At 40.2% G+C, this 18558-nt stretch overlaps 1 long non-coding RNA gene across 2 annotated transcripts in view; it reads left to right on the plus strand.

The window, feature by feature from the left end:
* Positions 1-18558, plus strand: part of LOC102010530 — a 161862-nt gene that overhangs the window by 3723 nt on the left and 139581 nt on the right. Inside the window, exons 2-3 of one of the 2 annotated variants that reach the window (XR_001235683.1) lie at positions 4535-4697; positions 7910-8067. This is a non-coding gene — a long non-coding RNA (uncharacterized LOC102010530). Of the gene's footprint in view, positions 1-4405; positions 4698-7909; positions 8068-18558 lie in introns of those variants that run through there. The other variant, XR_262362.2, reaches the window with a different exon arrangement.

Genomic DNA, 18558 nt, shown 5'->3' on the forward strand with positions numbered 1-18558 from the left:
CCACCTTCTGCCTCCCCTTTTGGTCTCCTCCCTCCTCCACCTCCGCAGACCATGGCTGTGTCAGGCTGTGCTCAGTTTTTGGACTTCTCCTGTGTGTTCTCAGGTTTATCTGTGGTGCCAGGGTTAAAATGAGTCTTAAACTGGAGACCAAGTATTTAGGTCTGACGCACATCAGATAAGCCTTTGAAATTAAGGATCTGTCTTCTGAATCAGATTCTCAGCATGTTCTGAGGGCTGTTCACTAATAAATGTCCTTAGAGTATGACAGTGATTTCTCCCACAGATCTTTGTAAGTGGGAGTTCTTTTATTTTTGGAATTGGCTTTGTTTTGGTTGTGAGAGAAATGAAGATGGAATCATAGACCCTCTTGTATCTCTGTTTTCCATTGTCTTACCAAATAGGCTTGTATCCAAAGGAGCATTTCAAATGTAACTGTTGTGTTTCTTTTCAAAGACAGCTAGAAAAATTCCTTTGAGCGAATAAGCTGCCCCTCTGCATGCACAGCACCTAGATGGAAGCCTCTGTACCTCCTCCCTGAACAGAACTCCAGTTGTCCAGCTTAGGAGGGAGGGAGAATCTAGAGATAGAGATATGGTGGTCCCCAACCACCATTTCTAACTTGTGAGAAATGAGCCTCTAAATGTTATGCCAGTCATAGGGGTTATAGTTTGCTATTTTCTTCTCTTTGAGTTTTGATTGGCTTATGATATATCAGTACTAGGAAGTTGCTATGGACTGAATGTGTCCCCCCCATTCCTCGGCTGAAACTGATCCCTAATGCAGTAGTAATAAGAAGCAAGGCCTTTAGGAGATGATTAGGTCATGAATGGAATTGGTGCCTGTCCTAATCTGTTTTGTGTTGCTGTAACACAATACCACAGCTTGGGTAATTTATAAAGGAAAGAAGTTTATTTTCCACAGTTCTGGAGGCTGAGAAGTTCAATATCAACGTGCTGGCATCTCATGAGGGCTGTCCTGTTGGGTTATCCCATGGCAGAAGGCAGAAGGGAAAGAGAAGACAAGGGAAAGAAATCAAGAAGGGGCAGACCTTGATTTTATAACAAACCCACTCTTGTGATAACTAAATCTCATGCTAATCATATTATCTACTCATGAAGGTAGGGTTCTTGTGATATAATCCTCTCTTGCTAGGCCCTGCTTTCCAATTTTGTTGTACTGGGAATTAAATTTCCAACATATATTGGAAGAGACATTCAAGTCATAGTAGTGTCCTTAAAAATGGGCTGGAGGGGCTTCATGTGTCCCTTCCTTCACGTGGGGATACAGTAAATATTTAGACAGTGAAGTTAGGTAGAGATACAGGACTAGGCCCTCGAAGGAGTCAGTGCAGATTACAACTGTAAGTGAAGGTGCAGTTGTTGAATGCCAGGCCTCAGTACAAAGACAGAATGACTACACCTACATACTTCCTGAGGGATAAACAATAATGATTGATATTCTAAATAGGCATCAGTCACCTGGGTGAGGGACCAGGACCTTCACCTATCCCTTCCAGGAACGGTCCTTGTTTTCTCCATTCACACTTGCTTCCTGTTTGGATCAATTTTACCTAAGGGATTATACGTGTAATCTTATCAGTTGATCTTAATTTTGTCCCACCTAATACCCATCGCATGATTTTTCAGTGGATTAATATTACCTAAGTGACTATACTTGTAATCTTTTGTTTGATCATAGTTTTGTCCCACCTTGTACCCACCTCCTGATTCCAGAGGGCAACCCACTTTCCAGGTCACCTTTTGTCTTTCTTAGACAGAAGCTTTCTTTCCCTCAATAAATACTTCCTGCTTTTAACCTCTATCATCCTTAGAATTCATTTATTGATTTTGGGGAACATGAACTCAGCATATCAGACATCTAACAGGTTGGGAGTTATATTTCCCTGTATCACCCAATAGCTTTCTTATATCACAAGAAGGTGCCATTCATGAACCATGAGTAAGGCCCTTGCCAGACACTGAACCTACTAGTGCTTCATTTCACACTTCCTGGCTTCTAGAGCTGTTGGAAATGAATTTCTCTTGTATATGGATTATCCAGTTTATGGCACTTTTGTAGCAATCTAAATAGATTAAGATAGAGCTTTAGAGAGCATAGATGCCAATGTTATTTTATCCAGGAGGACCTGAGACTTGCAGCCATTTAGTGACTTATTCAAAGCTACCCAACTAATTTGTGGCATCTTTGAGTTGAAAATAGGCTGAATGTCATGGGAAAATTCTTTTAAGTCATTGACTGGCTACAAGATTCTCATAATTTTCAGGAAATTCACCAAGGGAGGGGATTTCATGGGGCTATGAAGACACTTCGGGGAGCAATGACCTTAAAGGAGGTCACTAATCTTTACTCTGGAGTTTCAAAATTTAACATTTTGCCATTGAACATTTCTCCCTTTGCAAACGCTTCTAGGATAGTAGTGATGGAGCATAACACTGATGTGTGGAAGGATTGATGTCAGCCCTTGATCTTATTTTGCCAAGGTATGAGTGTTTCTTTCTTGATGTTTTCAAAGCCACTGGTCTTAGATCAATGCTACTGAAACTGTTAGCTCACTGTCATTTGAAAATTCTTTCCTTTTTTTGCTAGGCCCTGAAATAACTCAATGACTAAGGAATTCCTTTGAAAAAAAGAGAAAACAAAAGCCACAAAAGCAAATACTTTGTCCTTTCAGATAAATTAGTTCTCAAAATGGGTGGTAAAATGGGCATGGGTCTGGATCTGTGGGACCATTATTAAACAATGAAGACTGCATTCACCTTCTTTGGGCTCAAATGAAATTGAGATTGAAATTCCTTCAACAATAGATATCTACCCACTCTGTGGCCTCTACACCTCCCACTATCCACCATCTGCTGCATACCACTGAAACATTGTCATTCATTTAGTTAATCATCAAATACTCATTGAACTGTATTCCATTATGCACTGAGTTATTCCATTCTCTCAGTCCAAGTGGAAGACAGTCTAAGAGCTGGTAGGCACAAACAACTTGCCTGAAGAAATAAAATCAAAACAATATGGCATCTCCAGTGAATAGAAAATCACCTCTTCATAGAAGATGGGGCCTTGTGTTTGTTGCATTGTTTCTGTAATGGGACTGAGAAATCGTGCTGAATAATTCATGCTGTTTTACCCAGGCCCCTTGAAAGCACTGGCATATCTCTGAGGGACAGCTGGCTGAGGTTATGGTACAGATTGTTGCCACAGACTTGAATGTTGCCAAATGGCCTCTGGGGAATTTTTCAGGGTAATACAGCATTTGAGAACACTGGCTGTGAAATTAAGCAGGCCTGGGTTCAAATTCTAGCTCTTCCTTTTGACCTAGGCTTGTTATCTAACTTCTCTTCATCTCAGTTTCATCGTATGTACAATGAAGGCAAACATTCTCCTCCTTGGGAACTGTACATAAAATATTATGGAAGCAAAAACTGCAGGGCTTTAGTGAAAGCATCTTGTCAGAGGATGGGATGTCCTCTTTCCTGTTTAGTGCCTGGGAGTTGGTTGCAGAAATCTGGGAGCTGGAGCTGGAGGGTCACTTGTACTGGGAGAACTCCATTGTTCTTAGAAGAGGAAGAAGACCGGCGTGACAAAAAAGAGGCAAGAAGAGAAAATGAGGAAGGAGCACAAAGACAGTGGGGCCAGTGAAATGCAAGGTGGCGGTGGTGCTAGGGGGGCAGAGGACATTTTAAAAACCGTGCTGCTCTCTAAATGAGCAAAGTTGCTGCTGTGAGGCGTGGACTTTTTCATTTTTCACGTTCTCAGGCAGTCTAATTGTCTTTCCTTGCTCCCGGCCCAATTTTTGACACAGTCCGGAAAACTCACTGAGGTTTGTGACAGGTGTTGTGTGTGGCGTACAAGTGCGAGGGGGCTGGGTTTTTACGTCTGGGTTGGTGAGATGATAGAGATCAGGCTCTCGCTGACACCTGAATATCTTGTCTTTTCCCTTTAGTGTTGTTTTTTGAGACTATCTAGTTTAGGCTGGCTTTGAACTCATGGCCATTCTCCTGCTTCAGTCTCTGAAGTACAGGGATTCCAGGCGCTCCCACGTCTGGCTTTACTTAGACAATCTTTGTTGAGCTTTTACTCCATACCTGGTACTGATATATGAATATTACTGTTAGGTTTCTGGTACAGAAATGAACCAAACAAAGATAAGAGAGAAAGCCTTTACTCCGGACATGAAGAGCAGATGGCAGCGTGCGATACCGGACTCCTCTGGGGCTGGACAAGGGAGCTGGGTGGGGGGAGGGGGATTTATAAAGACTCTGGCTAGGGGCGGAGCTTAATGGCGGGCTTAGTGACGTGTCAGGAGCTGATTGGGGGTTTCTTTGCACGCAAGCACGGCAAGAGGAAGTTGTACTGTGGGCTGAGGAGAGGAGAAAAGGCGTGCGTGGGCATTGGGAATATAAGCCGTTGTTTTGAGTTTCAGCCATGTTAGACCGCCACCACCATAATATTCAGCAATTCATGCCTGTGCAGGAACCTATCAATTACATCTGTTGTCTTCTTCTAGTCACGTGACAGATACTTACTGAGAAGCCAGTGGAGTCCTCACAACAGATCAGTTTAGCATCAGAGCCCCCGCAATGAGCCCCGTTTTCTGGTTGAGGAAACTGCGCTTGAGAGAGGCCCAAGGTCACCCATCTGACATATATATTTTGAATCCAGGTCATGAGGTAAGGTGCATCTCATTTCAAACTCCATTCTTTTAATTGTTACGGTTGATTGTTTCCCAAAATGTGGGTCTGCTTTATGCCAGGAGGATTAAAAAATAACGTGGAAGCTTAATGCTTTTGACGCATAGTAAATGACTTATTATGTTCCCTAGTGGGACCCTTGTTTATGTGATTCGTTGAGGGAATGTCCTCGGGAAAAGGACACACGAGAGAAAGCTACCCAGACATTTGGCTAAGCATTATTCCGGGTGACACTGTGAGGGTGAGGCTGGTGAGGTTAACATTTGTTTCAGTAAACTGAGAAAAGCAGGTGGCCCTCCTCACTGGGGTACCTCATCCTATCCCTTGAATGCTTGAACAGTATGTTCACTCTCTGCCCACTGGGTCATAAGTTTTCCCTGCCCTTTGACCTGAGCTTGGATTGGAACTGACTTCACTGCCTCCCTAAGGCCTTTTGGGTTAAGTCGAGTCACAACCTCACCTGTCCGGGGTCTCCAGCTTTCCAACTACAAATGTTGGGATTTTTTTAGCCTTGTAATTTATATGAGCCAATTCCTTATAGTAAACAATTTCTCTCCCCACCTCAATACAGTATATTCTCTTGTTTGTTCTATTTGTCCAGAGAACTCTGACTAATGCATAGGAAAAGAAGTTAAGTAATGAGGTGGTCTCCATATACATTAACTTTGGCCTAATCCTCAGGGAGTGCTTGACATAAATTACAGAATTGGTTCTCCCTGAGGTCAGCCTTAGTATCCCTGAGTTAGTCAATTCATGGCTGAGGGCTGCTTCTAAGGCAGGGTGGAAATAGTGAGGCAACTCCCTGGGAAAGGGGGCAGTTGAGAGTTGTTTGTTGTGATAATTCATTGTGATGTCGACTTGAACAGATTGAGAAATGCTTAGTGTGCTCCGTGCAGCATGTTCCGGGAATGTGTGTGGATGACTGACATGTAAGAAGCAAACTGAGGGCAAAGACCATCCCACTTGTGGGTAGAACCAACCAATAGGCTTGTAGCCTGGATGAACTAAAAAGGGAAAGAAGTCCTCTGCTCTTTTGCTTTTATGGAGGAGCTCTGGCCTTCACCATTGTCTTTGGATGTGGTCTCCAGTTGCTTTAGGCATCTAGCACAGACCCTTCAGCCTTCCAGTGGAAACCCTTTGGCTTTCCAACATGGGCTCACACTGGACTCTGAGCTCCAGATCTTTCACTTTGGACTGGATCTTCTGAATCTCCAGCAAGCAGATGGCCATTTTGTATTCTTCTACACCTGACTCTACAGGTGGCCACTGTGAGCCTATTTTGTGAAATCCTTTACACATTGTATATAAGACTGATGGCAAACCTTTTGGAGACTGAGTGCCCAAACTGCAACCCAAAACTCACTTATTTATTGCAAAGTGCCAACGCTGCAATTAAACCCAAAAACTGAGGTTTTAGTTTAGAGAAAACAACTCATACATTAACATGTTTTTTCTTAAAAGAAAAGCATAGTAACGTGCATGCCACAGATTCACCACCACTTGTGTATATTATATCTGTTCCTTTGGTGAACTCTAACTGACTCATCTGGTGACACTAACAGTGGAGGGTGGGAGCACTGGATGCAAGGAGATCTGAAGTGTGTACCTGTAGCATCCATTAAAGCAGGCAAGTAACAACCAGCAGCCATTATCATCTCACATAGTTTGATTGATTTTTCCATCTAAAAATATGGTGACTGTAAAGGACATGAATAAGAATACAGAAAAAAATTGTTGATAGTCTCCCACTTTGCAACATAAATTGCCTTTTCTCCCATCTGTGTGTGTCCTAACAAAAGTAGATGTGATAATAAAATAGAGTTCAAAATTACTAAAATATAAAACCAAATAATTCCAATGATAAAGAAGGAAATAGAATGGAGATTGGTCTTCCTTTGCTGCCTCATGCTTTTTTCTTCCCCAGATGGAATCCTTATTAACAGTTAGACATAACTCTTCAGATTTTTGACTCTATACTTTCACATATATTCACACATGCACATATACACACACTCTCTGTTGCATTTAATGGCATGTAACTTTGCATATTGACCTGGGACTTACATTTTTCTCTTAGCAATATGTCTTAGAGACCTTCACCTATCAGTACATATACATCTTCCTCATTCTTTTTAATGGTGCTGCATAATTTTGCTAGCATGTATATATCACAATGTATTTGATGATTGCCTTATTAATGACATTTAGGTCTCCTACTTTTTCCTTGGACAAACAATTGTCTTAGTTACTCTTCTCATTACTGGGACAAAATACTCAACACCCAAAGTTAAAAGTTTATTTAGCTCACAGTTTGAAGAGGTTTCAGTTCATAGTTGGCTGGTCCCAAGGCAGAGTGGCTTGGCAGAGGGGCATTGTGGAGGAGAAACCATTCATGGCACATAAAAAGGGGAAGGCAGCAAGGCAAGCAACAAGCCACAAGTGATAAGCACCAAGCAACAACAGCCCTCTTTCTGACCCTTGTATTTTATCCAGGCTACCCACCTTTAGGTGGGTAGTGCTCACACCCTTAATCCTAGCACTGGGAATCAAGCTGAGCATTGCATCCTTGATTCCAGCAGCTCACACCCTAGACTCAGCCACCTCTGAAAAGCTCCACCTATGACCATAAGAGACTTTGGGGGGACACCTAGATACACGCCATAATGGTAGTGTAATAATGAAGTAGGTACAATTTTGTGTCTTGTTTTTTCCACTTAACTGTGTGCTGCTGCACCATCATAGCTATTTTTACAATTGCACCATAATGCTCTGTCATGTTGATGCATGATCATTTATCTAATCATCCTCCCACTGCTGGCTGCACAGGCAACAAATGTTTGTTTTTATGCATACCATGTATGTGTATATTTATATATTAGGTATACTATAATGTCTGTAATTACATGTTTATATATTGGAATAATATAGAATTTCAAATGTAATTTATTATATAAAATACATGATGTGAACACATTAGATGTAACCCTCCCTCCCTTATTGAGTTATTTTCTTATTCTCAAGGTAGGATAAATTGATCAATTTTACAGAGCTTTGTTTCTGTTGTACTGAGCCAACCACCAGACAATCTCTACATGAAAGAAATGTTGTAGAGATGTAGACATTGCATGCATTGCTATGTTGCATTAGTAATAAACATAGGTAACCCTGCTATGTTTATTGTGTATTGTCAGGAAATAGATCCTGAAGGCAATGAGTGAAAAGTAGAACCCTGTCTCTGAGGCCTGTGCTGTGTGATTGCAAAGCTGTGTTCTCATCATGAGGTGTGTGCTTTTAGCATTCACCCCACACACATGAAAGCTCTTGTTGATGGAAACCAAGAGGTGAACAGGTAAAGGTGGGGGAATTTATTTGAGGCACTGGCATTTTTCAGGCAGAGTCAACTAAGTGGTAGAATTAATAGTCCACGTAATTAATGATTATTAGGAAACATTTGTGTAAGAACAGAGTACTTTCCACACATCCATAGAAGAACAGGACTGGTTACATGTATTAAGGAATAATAACACTAATATTATTATAACTATAATCAATGCTATTAACATTAATGGCACTACAGTTAAAGTTTGAGTGCTACTGTGTGCTGGGCACTCTTCTGAGTTCTGTACTTACCACTTTTTTAAGCGTCATAATAGTTCCTTGTAGTGACCCTTTCAAAAATTTTTTTAGCTGATGCAAAAAAACTATCCTTTTTATGGGGTGCCATGTGATATTTTAATACATGTACATATTGTTTAACGTTCAAATGTGGGTAAACATACCTATCTCCTCCAACAGTTACCAGTTCTTTATGGTGAAAAAAGGTGAGTCCTTTCACATCCCCATTTTTCAGATGAAGAAAAGAAGCAGAGAGGTCCAAGATCTTGCTCTGATTTTCTGTTTTGTAGGTGGCAGAAGTATGGGCAGGACAGACCTTGACGAAAATATCCTACAGGCTTTTGTGAAGTGATCACCTAATATCTTCTCAAATGTTTGATTTTCAGTGAACTAGCCACTGTTCCAGGGAACAAGTAATAGACAAGATTAAAATCAAACCCAGCATTGTAGCTGAAATTCTGCACAAAGAAAAGAGTTACAATTTCAATTGCTTTTTAGATGATTCCCAAGGATGACCCAGAGGCTGTCAACTTCGAGGAGACATATTCACAGAAGGAAATTTATGGGTTTTAAACTTATCTCGAGATCCAAGGAAGCCATAAAACTATTGATGTGGCTGTACGTTTTTCAGAACAGATGACTTAGATAATGAGAGAGTCCTGATAAAGAGATTTAAAGCTAAAAATACCAATTCTGCATTTCACATACCTCGTGTGGGAGGGAGATTTCTTAAACAGCAATATCTTTCTTCACCACTCCATTCCAGATGGGTGCCCTGCATGGAAATGAGGAGGGAACGGTGGCCTGTTACTTTGAGTAAAGCTGCTGGGGGAACTGAGTGGAAGTGAAAAATGGGGAACATGCCCATTAAAAATAATGCTTGTACTGAGCAGCCCTATCATCATAGAAGGGTTATTTTCATTTGAATCTGGGAAAGTGTAAAAATATTGCTGTTCTTTTGAGAGATCTCCAGAGAGCAAGAAATTAATTTGCAGAAGTATCAGCTGTGTAGCCATTGGGTCAGAAGTGTTTATGCTGTCAGATCTCAGGCAGGCTTGAGATGTCATTTGAAAAAGTAAGCATTCATCCCATTAGACTGTCTTTTCTATTTGCAGTTTCTGTGTGCCCAAAGGAAGATTTATTTCTGAAACATGAGTGATAATATCTGAAATCATTAGTATGATAGTCTAACACCCTGAAATGCTTCTTGGAAAAGAGAAATTTAATTAGATCCTCTTCCTTCTGTAGTGAGGGCCTGGATCTGCCAGCCCAGATATCCCTTGCTTCTCTTTCTCCAACTATAATCACACTGCCACGCTAACACATCCAAACTGTAACTGGCTCCCTCAGGGAGTTTGCTACAACAGAAAATCCATCTCCCCTTTGTTTGTATGTGCGACCATTGGTACTGCCACCACCACTGCCTGTCCTAGCTATGGACCATATCCCCTGTTCAATGCCTTATGAAGATCATCACATTTTTTAAAAAAATCTATTTTATGGAAAAAAGGTAAAACAAAATTTCATAACAAGTTGACAGGAGAATAACAATAGTTAATACACTGTACATTATTATCGTTAAACTAGTTACTCGGAGTACAAGATACGGGCATAAAAATGTCCAATTGATATTAGCACAAACCTTCCTTTTCTATGAATTAAGAAACACTAATAGTATAACTAACTTGCATTTTTTTCTTTTCCCTTCCTTCCTTTCCTCTTTTCCCCATCTTAGTTCCTTTTTCCTTTTTAACAATTTCTTCCTGTTTCACAATACCTATCGTACCTTTTAGACCTTATTTACTCTTTCAGGGAGACAATATGATGTTTACACATGTGAGTCTGATTTATTTCACTAATCAATGTGGTCTCAAATTGTATCCATTTACCTATAAAAGTCTCAAGTGTATCCTTCTTTGTGGTTGAGTATTACTCCATTGTATAAAAATACCACATCTTTTTTTCTGCATTGCTCAGGTGATGGGCATTTGGGTTGTTTACAGGATTTAGCTATTACAAATTGGGCTGCTGTAAACATTGGTGCACATATATCACTGTGGTATGATGTTTTAAATTCTTTAGGAAGATACCCAGAAGGGGAATAGCTGGGCCAAGTGGGACCTTTAATCTAGGTTTTTGAAGAATCTCCATACTGATTTCCACAGTGGTTGCACCGGTCTGCACTCCCACCAGCAGTGGAGAAGGGTTCCTTTTTCACCATAGCCCCTCCAGCATTTTCGATTGGTTGAAGATCATCACATTTTAAAACATTATTTTAAATTTTAATTGATACTTTATAATTGTGAGTATATTTGTGGGTTTACATTGTGATATTTTGATATAGGTATAATAATGCAGAATAATTAAACCATGCTAATTAGCATATGTGTCAGTTCATACACATATATATATTTTTTTGTCCTTTTGAGACAGGGTCTCACTATGCAGTTCAGGCTGGTCTTGAGTTCACTCTGTAGCCTAGGCAGGTCTTAAACTGGCAATGATCCTCCTGCCTCAGCCTCCTGAGTGCTGGGATTACAGGTGTGAGCCACCATGCTTAGTCACATATACTTTTGTGTTGATCACATTTTAAATCTACTGTTAGCAATTTTTTTTTTTCCTTCTGGTACCAGGAATCAAACTCATGACCTCATGCTTGCCAGGCAGGTGCTTTGCCACTGAGTTAAATCCCCAGCCCTACTGTTAGCAATTTTGAAATACACAATAAACTTTTATTAATTATAGTCATCCTATAAGTTTAATTTTACTTCACCAGAGATTACTTCACCACATTTATTTGGATTCCCATGTTTATTTGATCACCAGACGTATTAACAGTTCCCAGAGAGAGAGAGGACGAGCAGGTGTTCTGGAGAACGCACAATAGGCAATGTTCAGTAGCTCTGTGTGAACCTATTGCTGTCCAAGCCTACGAGGTCATAGGAATGGGTTCTGGTGTCCTCACACAGAGGAACAACACTCCTTTCTGTCCCCTATAGCTCAGCTCACTGGAGCTTTCCCTTGCCCTCAGCTCCTGCTGTCTTTCTAATGGTCTCAGGCTGTGCTTTCCAACATCTCAAGAGAAGCCATCCTCTCCCTAAGCTTTCCACAGGCTTCAAGGCCATGGTACTGTTCTGTTGGACAGCAAAGACACAGACACATTCTGTGGCCTGAGCAACAGTGTGAGCCCAGAGGCACTGGCTACCTGAAGTCTACCCCTGGAGCCTTGTCCATGGACATGGGTGTTGCCACGTGGAGACATTTCCCAAGCCTGGGATGGTAACACAGATTTGCAGATGAGCACATGGACAGGCCTTTGGCCTTGCACTCACCTTGGCCCTGCTGCAGCCGGGTTGCTGAGGCCCCTCCTTACTTAGCAAGCACGGTGCTCAGATGACTTTCCTTGTATAGTGAATGGGAAAGGGAGACAAGCTCAGGCTGTACGGTCAAGACAGAAGCTACAATGCATTACAGGATATCCTGTTTGAGGGCTTGTGTGTTTTAGGTCCTTTACTACCTTATAGGCTCTTGGCTTCTCTGCTGCTAGGGTTCCCCGTGACCCAAGGCCTTTGTCCTGCGTCATGTTCCCTGCCACATTTCTTCTCTCCAGAATGATTTCTGTCTTATCATTCATAAGAGGGAACCCATCGAGTTCCCACTGCTGCTCTACCCTTGGCCAGTAAGGGAAACCAAGGCAAGTAAGCATACACCTTAGGTGCAAAAACTGAGGCCCCCCTTGGCACACCAGGGGTGCTAGTCTTTGTGTTTCACTCATGAGAACTTCAGGGAGAGATTTTGGCAGAAATCATTTTCTTGATGTTCCACGAAGTACGTCAGACTTTAAGAGGGAGTAGTGGAGGAAAGTCTCAGCCCTTAGACAGCTTCACTGCTGAGGGGAGGATTCATCCTCTTTCTTCAGCTTCTTTGTAGGCTTGTAGTCCAAAGCCCGAGGTCTGAGCCAACCTCTTTGAGCGTATTTGGATCTGTAAGTGAGGGAAAACTTCACACCCTACAGTGCCTGTAACCCTAGGAAGCATCAGAGCTGGGAAGCCCTTGGGGTGGGTTCAGTTGTTAGCTGGGGTTTCCTGGGAAGCATAAGACAATGGGATGGGAGGTCCCATGGGGCAAGAAAAGGCTGGAGGTCCTCTGTGTGAGCAGATCTGGGGCGTTTCATTTGGGGAGCTTCTTCTCAGTCCACTCAGCTGACCCGAGAAATGCTTGGCTTAACTGCAAGGCTGTATCAATTACAGTAATTTACATGAATTATTTACCAATTATCCTTAATTACCAGGCTGCATGATAGTGATTATGCATATCATCAGATGTGTGCCAGATCAACTTGGTTGTAAGATTTATTTGATTGCAATACTAATCATTGTGCACATCTGCTTAGTCTTTGGGAGTTGCTTACACATTTTCCATGGGGCTCACATGGGAAGGCACTTACTACTCACGGATGGGTTGAAGGAATGGAGAAAGGTAAGCAGTGATAATTCATGCCTGCTTCTAACCCCATTAATATAGATGATTAGTTTTGAGGATATAATAAGCCTAACTGTACTCCATTCAAATACCAGCTTCTGTCCTTGAAGTCACGAGCTTGGATCTTATATTCATGTTTCTACCTCAGTCTTCAGCAAAGTAGGACTTCAATAAACAGTTGTTGAATTGACTTGAACTGAATTTGAAATGGTAGCGAGCTTCAGTTCACCGCCAAAAACTTTATACGGAGACCGAATCTCAGCCTAAGTATCCATCAACAAATAAAGAAAATGTGGTGCATGTGTACAATAGAATACTACTCAGCCTTAAAAAGGAAGAAAATCTTATTATTTTTAATAACTTTGAAGACATCTGGAGGACATGCTAAGTGAAGTAAATCAGGCTCAGAAAGGCAGATACTATGTGATCTCACTAATATATAAAATGTAAAAAATTCAAACTGTTAGAGAGTAAAATGGTGGTTACCAGGGACTGGGCCTAGAAGGTGTGGAAGAGACAAAGGACATAAAATTTCCATTAGATGTGAGGAATAAGTTCCACAGATCTATTATATATCATCATGAGTGTAGTGAATACTAAGTATTCTGTATTTGAAAATTGCTGAGAGTAGATTTGAAGTGTTCATGACACAAAATGACTCTCTGAAGTAATTCATGTGTTACATGGCTCGATGGAGCCCTTCCACAATCTATACATATATCAGAACGTTATGTTTTATCCTACAAAGTCATATCATTTTTATCTTTTAATTAAAAAATTACAGACAGGCCTGGCAAGCGTGAGGTCGTGAGTTCAATCCCTGATAAAAAAAAAAAAAAAAAAAAAAAAAAATTACAGACAGGATACTGAAGTATCTGCCTCCAAGAATATGATTCTGTGGCTTTAAAAACCAATAAATTTTATTCTGCACCTTTAAAAAAGTGCAGCCCAGTTCAGAACAACACTGCTCCAACAACTTGTACTTCATCTGGAGGAATTTATTTGCTGAAGTTGCAAAAAAGAAGAAAATAAAACCAACTTCTCTTAAGAGGTGCTCTGCAGCTGCAGCACCTACAGGCAGCTTCTGTACCCCAGAAGCAAACTGCAGAAGGTGCAAGTTGATGTTTCATTCTAATAGGACCTGCGGAGGTCAACTTCTCTTGAAAAAGAAAGTTAAAATTTCGGTGTGCATCAAGAGCTTTTAATCCTCATGTTTAAAAACATGTATATCAGAGGAAAGAATGCTTCATGTCCTTATCAAGTGGGGCATAACAAAATTGGAAATTGGTTTGTGATTTATTGCACCTCCAGTGACACACTGAAGTGTGTAGTAAAATTAACTTTTGGTATGTACAGGAGCTGCTTGCACAGCATGACTAAAGAAAGAAAGACCCTGTGAGGAGTAGAGGCCGAGGATGAATGAGGCCAGAAATGGAAAACTTCCACTGGTTCCAGCAGAACAAATGTGTGCTGTTAGAATTTGCTAGCATATGCATTCGATCTTTGCGGCCAGGAGGAACGCAGACGTACAGCGCCCCTCAGGTCCTCCTATGTTGGGCCCTCTGGCCACCTGGACCTGTGAACGTCCATGTGACACAAGGGTCTCTTTGTGTGTTGTCACACGGGGCTGCTACCCTTCGACAGGCACAGAGCTGACCTGAAGTCGGGACTGCATTTGCACAAGAGCATATTGTTGCAACTTTGGGGCTGTGAGGTGTTTTTTTGGTGAGCGGGGCGTTCTGAACACCCACAGGAGCTCAACGCTGTGGGCAGAGCTGTGGATGGGGAAAATATTTGATAGCAGAGCCCTTTCTGGAAATTCCCAGTGGTGAACAAGGATGTGCAGTGTAATTTTGGTTTCATAGTAAAATTCCTTGAAGCAGGCCTTAGGTCTGGATCGGGTTCTCAGATCTTTCCTTTAATGAACTTGCCAAATGCAACACTTTAGCACTGGGATTGCGTTGGAGCAATAGAAATCAAAATGGGGGCTAATTTACATTTGTACCTACTCTGCTCATGTAAATGGGTTGTTAGCTATTTATGCTAAAGAGTGACAACATAAAACTTAAAGGTGGTTTTATTAACTACATCCTGCCCTCTGAAATCTGCTGTGCATGGAGTTTACAATCAGAGATTTTCCCTCTTCCATGCAGTATGGCGTTTACTCTGCCTAATTAACATATTTATTAACAAATTACTGCCCCTTTTCTGCAGTTTGCATTTCCTAACACATCACAACGATGAAGTTAATAAGACAGCCCCACGTCCTGCTTCTGTGATTCCACTGCTCTGTTGCCTTAGCCTTTTGCCCTCTCACCTGCCTTCTCTTTAGGCAGGGGGTGATTAAAGAAAAATGCCATTTATGAACTATGAGAAGGCAGGAATGATGGTGATGTCCACAAATCTTGGTCATCACACTGCTTTTAGAGACTAGGGCAGGTCTGAGCAGGCATGTTCTCTGTCCTGTCTGTCTCCTTTCTGATTGTTTCAGGATGCAGAAACCTCAGGTAAGAAGTCACAGGCAGAAGGAATGTGGAGCTAGTTCTTGGGACAGTAAAAAAATAAAAACCAACCTCCCCCCCAGTATTTAAGTGTATATTTATTATGAAAGTCTTTACTGCTGAATTTTTCAAGCATAATGGTAATAAAATTTTCTCCAAGGGTGTCCCAGGATGTTCCAGTAACAGCCAGGGTTTTGGCTACTGCTCACAAAGGCCTTCTAGACCAGGAATTCTGAGAACTTCTGGAGCAGCAACATCCTTTTTTATGCATTTTTGACTGCCACCCCCTAATAGAAAGTACATGAAGCTTCAAAATTTATTCCTAAAATTAAAATTAAGTAAAATAAATTTAGTTTTGGGGACTTGGGGCTAGAATTTAGTATGAGGCCTTAAAATAATTGGAGTGATATGTAACAGGGACCCATCATTTAGATAAGTATTAGTTGTATTCTTTTACAAGTAGCTTCACTTTAAATTCAACCCTTAACATCTACAGAAGGAGTTCTTTTTTATTAGTGCAAATTAAGTATGCAGAATAATGGTTTTATGGTGGCGTATTCATGCATGCATGCAGCATCTTTGATCTTGTCTACCCTCCCCTTCCTCCCCTTTCCCCTCTCCTGTCTCCTGAGTCCCCTCCTTCTTCTCTGCTGGTTTTCCCTTTGCTGACTTCACACCTTACGAGCTGTGCAGAAGCTGGTCAGCCACCTCCAGCACACCTGTTGGTCTCACCTGCTTTCCTCCTTTGAATTCTCCTAATGCCATTTTTTTGTGTTCTACTCTCAGATCTTATTTCTTACTTACATAGTTAATGTTTCCTTGCAAATGGCTTGAAACACCACAGAAATGTACCGTAAATAACCAGTCATTTAGAGATCTGACAGTTGAAAAGGGAGACATTAACATGGATGGAATACTAAGGAATCTTCTTGGTGGTAGCTGTGCTTTTCCTAAGGGGCCTTTTCTCTCTATTTTAAAATCATGTTCTTCACAAGATTCTTTGCACTAAACAAAAAGTGAAGACATCCCACAATTAGGTACTATTTAAATAGTATAAGGAACATTTATGCAAGTGGGCAAAATGTGCAATTGTACAATACTGGGCCATTGTATTAAAAGATGGTATTTGGAATATATTAAAATAAAACATTTTCAGTAATGACCAACAGCAGCTTTTAAGACAGTATGCATACAATGATTTGATCTTTGTAATATGTGTTTATATGTGAATGTGTACATTTAAATATGGAAAAATATCAAAATCTATGCTTCAAAATATGTACACAGGTTACCTCTGTGTGAGAGGTTTATGAGTGATTTTTATATTTTTTCCTGTTTATCTTATATCCAAATTTTTCTTTTATTTGATATTAAATCTTTTGTGTTGAAAGATATACTTTTATTTTTATTTTGTTTTTTTTTTTTTAGTACTGGGAATCAAACTCATGACCTCGTGCTTGCCAGGAAGGCACTGTGTTACTGAGCTATATCCCCTGCCCTATATTTTTATTTGTAATAATTACCTAAGTAATTGTAAATATTTATGGCATATAGTGTGCCGTTTAAATCCATGTGTACAGTGTGTAATGATCAGATCAGGGCAAGTGGCATATCCGCCACCTCAGACATGTATCATTTCTTTGTGTTGGGAACAATCAATATCTTCTCTTCTAGCTATTTTAAAACATCCAATTAATTATTCACCATATTTATCATGGTGTGTGGTAGAACATTAGAAGTTATTCCTCCTCTCCAACTGTGCCACTGTGCCCATTACCCATCCACTCTTCCCCACATCCTCTTGCTTTTCTTAGACCCAGGTAGCTGTTACCTATTTTCTACTTCTTTGAGATCAGCCTTTTCATTTCCACACATAAATGAGAACATGCAGAATTTGTCTTTGTATTCCAAACTTATTTCACTTGACATAATGTCATCCAGTTCCATCCGTGTTGTTGAAGATGACAGAATGTCATTTCATTCTTTTTATGGCTGAATAATTTTCCATTTGGTATATATACCAAATTTAGCCATGTGACATTTTACCCTGAGTATCACTTGGGTGGCATATTTGTTTTTGTACTGACTATCCTGAATGTTGCTAGAGCAGGTATCATTCCAACAGTCAATTCTTGTTTGTATCAGATAAACTCTTACATCTGTTTATTTATTTTATATTGACTATTTTTTCATACTTTTTAATCTAGAATGTCATGTTCATCTTTGATGTTTGTTTCTAGTGAAATCTAACGATAAGTTCTGGTTATTTTCTTTTACTAATTTGTGAAAAATAACCTATAATTTTGTGCTGCAATCTATAAAAACTCTTATCATAAGTACATTATATATAATTTTTATACTTCTCTAGAACTCAGTGATACTGAGGCTGAATAGGAAGTGTCCAGAGATTTGCACAAGAAAAAACTGAAAACTATTCATAATACAGAAATGTTAGACCTTGAAAGAAGAAATGAAATTAAAAAATTCCAATAGTGGTCAGTGATTATAATAATTCTATGGGTGCTGTTGACAGAATTGACCAACATCTAACAAGCTACCCTGTAATCAAAAAGTGAGGAAGAGATATTATTATAAAATGTTAATGCACCTTCTAGATCAAACAATATAGAATTTATTTATTAAAAACAAGAGGGTTCAAAAATCATTTATAGATTAGAGTAGGTTTAATAGACAAAATAGTTGAAAAATATGAGAGAACAAAGCACCAACCAAGATGTCCATCATCGATGTCTGCACCATTATGTTTAGTGGGTGGATAGTTCATTGAAATTATACCATCCATGGGAAAAAAAGGAGAGGCCAACATGACAGTGTAGAGTGTGTTGTTCAAAGAAAGACAGTAATTCAAAAAGAATTCAGAAAGAGACCAGATTCTACTGTCCAGATTGTAACATTGTGTCATGTATTGAATATTTTAAGATCTATCATACACAGAAAAAATTACTGAATAAATTTACTGAAAAAATTACTGAATAAATACAGTTGTCTTTTCTATATTTCCTGTTGTGTTATCTTATAAAAATTAACAAAAGTATGCAATTTTGGTCATCCTATATTTAAATAATTAGGCTGGTAAGTGGTTCAAACATCCATTCACCCACTGACTGACACCTTGGGTGATTCCGTGTCTTGGGAACAGTGAATAGTGCTTCAGTAAGCATGTGTGCATAGATGTCTCTTTGACGTACTGCTTTCCCTTCTGGATACAGCCCAAGGAGTGT

The sequence above is a fragment of the Chinchilla lanigera genome, unplaced genomic scaffold (assembly GCF_000276665.1).
Source record: "Chinchilla lanigera isolate Chin_1 unplaced genomic scaffold, ChiLan1.0 scaffold00045, whole genome shotgun sequence".
In the NCBI taxonomy this organism is placed as follows: Eukaryota; Metazoa; Chordata; class Mammalia; order Rodentia; family Chinchillidae; genus Chinchilla; species Chinchilla lanigera.